Consider the following 6,000-nt stretch of genomic DNA (forward strand, 5'->3'; position numbering starts at 1 on the left):
CAAAATTTTAATACCGTATTTTCCGCACTATAAGGCGCACATAAAAACCTCCAATTTTCTCAAAAGCTGACAGTGCGCCTTATAATCCGGTACGCCTTATATATGGACCAATATTGAGCCACAACAGGTCTCGCAACTACGGTAAGCAGCCGCCGACTTCATTTTCCCCCGTAGAAAAAGAAGCGCGCGGTGCATGCTGGGATATATGACTGCGCGAGGCGTGCCGTTTAATTTCCATTTGTGTGTTTATGTAAAGACCCCAAACAGTGGATGGGAACAGTGGATGACAGAAGGCGAACACACGTTCACCAAGACAGGGAGACAGCGCCGGACGACATACGCCACTATCTGCCAGTGGATCGTAAATGCCTGGGCTGATATATCAGTCTCAACTGTGGTCCGAGCTTTCAGGAAAGGAGGAATTGTACGTATTGCTAGACAACAGCAGCGACACTGACTCGATTAATGACGACTTCGACAAGACGGAGCCGGGCATGTTGAATGCCGTATTCGCCCAACTGTTTAATTCGGACACTGAAGAAGAAGAATTCGAGGGATTCGTGGATGAGGAATAACTTAATAGAGTGAGCTTTACATCTTTATTTGTTGTGTTGCATTGTGTGACATTAACGTTTGAGCAATGTTGAGTTATTGATATATTGTTATTGATTTGCACTATTTCGAGTGTTACTATATTGTGATTGCACTAACGTTTGATTTACCGTAACTGTATCAGACTGTTTTTTCCGTGTTTATTGAATCGAGGAAAAGTTCCCCTCCACTATGTGATATAAATGTTGCACTACATGTTATACCTTGCTGTTGTTAAAAGATAAACGAAATACCACGTCACGGTCTTTACCTCGGGGAAAATAATCAAACAGCTGTTTATTCATTTTGGGAGTGAACGGAGTTGTCAGAACGCTGGTTTGTAATCTTTTAATAAAGTTTGACTGACCTATCTGACTGTTTTGTTGACATTCCCTTTAGCGCAGCTCTATACGTCGATCGCGAGCTACCGGTCGATCGTGGAGGGTGTGTCAGTCGACCACCAGCCAGGCATTAAAAAAATAGTCCTAAAAATGAGCGATCATAAATCTTCACTATGACGTCACTTTTGTCACTTGATTGACATTCACGCCACCCGAGGGTCTTCTGAGATGACGCTGGCTGCTGCCAGCTCATTAAAATTACCGACAGGAAGGCGAGAAACACTTTATTTCAACAGACTCTGGCGCCGTACCTGTCGTCAAAACTCCAAAGACCGACTGCACAGTTGCGCAATAAAAGCTCTGCTTCATCCTGCCTGCGCTAACAAAATAAGAGTCTCAGAAAGCTGGCGTGCATAAGCTAGCAAGCTACGGAGTTTGCCGACAATGTATTTCTTGTTAAGTGTATACAAAGGAGTACGGAAGCTGGATAAATAAGATACCAAAAACCAACCACTTTCATGTGGTATTGGACAGGAAGGAGGACTTTTTTTCTCCTCCATTCGAAAATGCGGACGTTATCATCACCACTGTCTGATTCCAATCAATGCAAGTCATCAGAATCAGGTAATACACCAACTTATATTCTTGTCTTCATGAAAGAAAGGAATCTATAAGTGTTAAACATGCTTGTATTATCTTTAAACACTTTTAACTTATTAACAATATTAACTATATGTGTTAAACATGCTTGTATTATCTTTAAACACCTTTAACTTATTAACAATATTAACTATATGTGTTAAACATGCTTGTATTATCATTAAACACCTTTAACTTGTTAACAATATTAACTATATGTGTTAAACATGCTTGTATTATCTTTAAACACCTTTAACTTGTTAACAATATTAACTATATGTGTTCAACATGCTTGTATTATCTTTAACCACCTTTAAGTTGTTAACAATATTAACTATATGTGTTCAACATGCTTGTATTATATTTAACCACCTTTAAGTTGTTAACAATATTAACTATATGTGTTAAACATGATTGTATTATCTTTAAACACCTTTAACTTATTACCAATATTAACTATAAGTGTTAAACATGCTTGTATTATCTTTAAACACCTTTAACTTATTAACAATATTAACTATATGTGTTAAACATGCTTGTATTATCTTTAAACACCTTTAATTTATTAACAATTTTAACTACCGTATTTTTCGGAGTATAAGTCGCACCGGAGTATAAGTCGCACCTGCCGAAAATGCATAATAAAGAAGGAAAAAAACATATATAAATCGCACTGGAGCCCGGCCAAACTATGAAAAAAACTGCGACTTATAGTCCGAAAAATACGGTATATGTGTTAAACATGCTTGCATTATCATTAAACATCTTTAACTTGTTAACAATATTAACTCAGTGTTTCCCACAGGACAGGCATCTATTTGTGGTGGTGTGGTCGGGGGCCGGAGGGTGGCGGCGGCAGCGGCGATGACCAAGAAGAACGCGGAGTTGGAATATAAGTACAACACTTTATGTACATATTTAGCTCATTAAAATTACCGACAGGAAGGCGAGAAACACTTTATTTCAACAGACTCTGGCGCCGTACCTGTCGTCAAAACTCCAGACACAGTTGCACAGTTGCGCTAACAAAATAAGAGTCTCAGAAAGCTGGCGTGCACAAGCTAGCAAGCTACGGAGTTTGCAGACAATGTATTTCTTGTAAAGTGTATACAAAGTAGTACAGAAGCTGGACAAATAAGATGCCAAAAACCAACCACTTTCATGTGGTATTGGACAGAAAGGAGGACTTTTTTTCTCCTCCATTCGAAAATGCGGACGTTATCAGCACCACTGTCTGATTCCAATCAATGCAAGTCATCAGAATCAGGTCATACACCAACTTATATTGTATTCTTGTCTTCATGAGAGAAAGGAATCTATATGTGTTAAACATGCTTGTATTATCTTTAAACACCTTTAACTTGTTAACAATATTAACTATGTGTTAAACATGCTTGTATTGTCATTAAACACCTTTAACTTGTTAACAATATTAACTATATGTATTAAACATACTTCTATTATCATTAAACACCTTTAATTTATTAACAATATTAACTATATGTGTTAAACATGCTTGTATTATCTTTAAACACCTTTAACTTGTTAACAATATTAACTATATGTATTAAACATACTTGTATTATCATTAAACACCTTTAATTTATTAACATGCTTGCATTATTTTTAAACATCTTTAACTTATTACCAATATTAACTATAAGTGTTAAACATGCTTGTATTATCTTTAAACACCTTTAACTTATTAACAATATTAACTATATGTGTTAAACATGCTTGTATTATCATTAAACACCTTTAACTTGTTAACAATATTAACTATATGTGTTAAACATGTTTGTATTATCTTTAAACACCTTTAACTTGTTAACAATATTAACTATATGTGTTAAACATGCTTGTATTATCATTAAACACCTTTAACTTGTTAACAATATTAACTATATGTGTTAAACATGCTTGTATTAACTTTAAACACCTTTAACTTGTTAACAATATTAACTATATGTATTAAACATGCTTGTATTTTCATTAAACACCTTTAATTTTTAACAATATTAACTATATGTGTTAAACATGCTTGTATTATCATTAAACACCTTTAACTTGTTAACAAAAACATATATTTCATAAATAAGTAAATATAAATTATATATATGAATGAGGTACTTCCCCACGACTTGATCAATTGAAAAGTAGCTCGCCTGCAGAAAAAGTGTGAGCACCCCTGATCTAATGGATGCATAACGTAACCCCAGCCTCTACTGTAGCGTCTATTCTATGCGCCTTATAATGCGGTGCGCCTTATATATGAACAAAGTTTCAAAATAGGCCATTCATTGAAGGTGCGCCTTATTAATAAATGTGCGCCTTATAATGCGGAAAATACGGTACTTCTAAAAAAATAATAAATGATGGCTTGTATATCATTTTAACATGGTGATACAAGTCATACAATAATCAACTGCAAATGGAATAAAAGTGGTAGTTTCTCGACAGAAATAGGAATAATGAGGATAAGATTGGATGCTAATGCTAGCTAAGAAGCAATAGATAGACAGACGGATATTATTGACTGATAAAGCCAATTAAACACCATTAACTAATTCATTTTTAAACAACAGTACTATCACACTTTAAATAAGCTTATAAGTAAAATAAAACTAAAGTTATGCTACATTACAATAATATTGAGCAATATTACCACCTGTTTTGCTACCATTTCGATCACATGCTCCACTGATTAAAACACGTGTGTGGGTCAAATCTAAATCTGCCAAAAAGCAAGTAAATATAACGCAGGTTTTTCCTTCATTTTTTGTTGCTAAAAAAAAAATTAAAAAAAATTAAAAAAAAGGAAAACGTGAATCATTAGCAACTACCGTGCGCTTGCTTGCAGGCTCGCCAAGCAAAAGTTTTCCCACGCAGCAACAGAACTACGTGGAGGTCGGAATTGACTCGCAAGTATGGCCAAATGAGGCAAAAACACCGACATAAACAAGAAGAAAACAAAACCACGTTACTTACTTTGCACGACGTGTCAGGCTGGAACTCTGCGTGGAATCAGATGGACTTTTTCACGGCAACACAACTTGATCATCTGCACACACACTTCCACGCACACACACACAGAGAGAGAGTTCCTATTGGATCCAGGAGGATTTCTTGCTTTACTTCCACTTTTTTGTTTCCTTTGCGGGAGAATTTGGGTTCCTCGTCCTGGGAGAGACCACGTCCACGCACACGCACGCACGCTCAGTACGTGCACGGCGAGTCTCTCTCACATGGCGGTGAAGCGTCCTCATCCGCCAACAACCTCCTCCCGAAAAGCAGCAAGGGGCCAACTTCCAAAATACATCCGCCTCTTAAAGAGCTGCGCACGCACACACACACACACACACACACACACACACTGCATTAATGCGTGTGCTATAAAGTACATTAGAACAAACAGAACATATCTCGTGACGTCACAAAAAGCCACAAATAACACAAAGTAATTGCAACTTGCTCCAAGTTACCTTTTTTCAAACCAAAAACTACAACAACAACCTTATGTCACCGTTAATGGTTTAACAGATATGTGTATATATATATATACAGGTAAAAGCCAGTAAATTAGAATATTTTGAAAAACTTGATTTATTTCAGTAATTGCATTCAAAAGGTGTAACTTGTACATTATATTTATTCATTGCACACAGACTGATGCATTCAAATGTTTATTTCATTTAATTTTGATGATTTGAAGTGGCAACAAATGAAAATCCAAAATTCCGTGTGTCACAAAATTAGAATATTACTTAAGGCTAATACAAAAAAGGGATTTTTAGAAATGTTGGCCAACTGAAAAGTATGAAAATGAAAAATATGAGCATGTACAATACTCAATACTTGGTTGGAGCTCCTTTTGCCTCAATTACTGCGTTAATGCGGCGTGGCATGGAGTCGATGAGTTTCTGGCACTGCTCAGGTGTTATGAGAGCCCAGGTTGCTCTGATAGTGGCCTTCAACTCTTCTGCGTTTTTGGGTCTGGCATTCTGCATCTTCCTTTTCACAATACCCCACAGATTTTCTATGGGGCTAAGGTCAGGGGAGTTGGCGGGCCAATTTAGAACAGAAATGCCATGGTCCGTAAACCAGGCACGGGTAGATTTTGCGCTGTGTGCAGGCGCCAAGTCCTGTTGGAACTTGAAATCTCCATCTCCATAGAGCAGGTCAGCAGCAGGAAACATGAAGTGCTCTAAAACTTGCTGGTAGACGGCTGCGTTGACCCTGGATCTCAGGAAACAGAGTGGACCGACACCAGCAGATGACATGGCACCCCAAACCATCACCCAACCATGCAAATTTTGCATTTCCTTTGGAAATCGAGGTCCCAGAGTCTGGAGGAAGACAGGAGAGGCACAGGATCCACGTTGCCTGAAGTCTAGTGTAAAGTTTCCACCATCAGTGATGGTTTGGGGTG

At 37.3% G+C, this 6,000-nt stretch overlaps 1 protein-coding gene across 1 annotated transcript in view; it reads right to left on the reverse strand.

The window, feature by feature from the left end:
• Nucleotides 1-4,868, reverse strand: part of ghra (growth hormone receptor a) — a 127,001-nt gene extending 122,133 nt beyond the window's left edge. The window contains exon 1 of the mRNA XM_061928821.2: nt 4,560-4,868. The gene's annotated coding sequence lies outside the window, so the exon portion shown is untranslated. The remainder of the gene's footprint in view (nt 1-4,559) is intronic.
• Nucleotides 4,869-6,000: the final 1,132 nt, after the last annotated feature.

The sequence above is a fragment of the Nerophis lumbriciformis genome, linkage group LG33 (assembly GCF_033978685.3).
Source record: "Nerophis lumbriciformis linkage group LG33, RoL_Nlum_v2.1, whole genome shotgun sequence".
NCBI lineage: Eukaryota > Metazoa > Chordata > Actinopteri > Syngnathiformes > Syngnathidae > Nerophis > Nerophis lumbriciformis.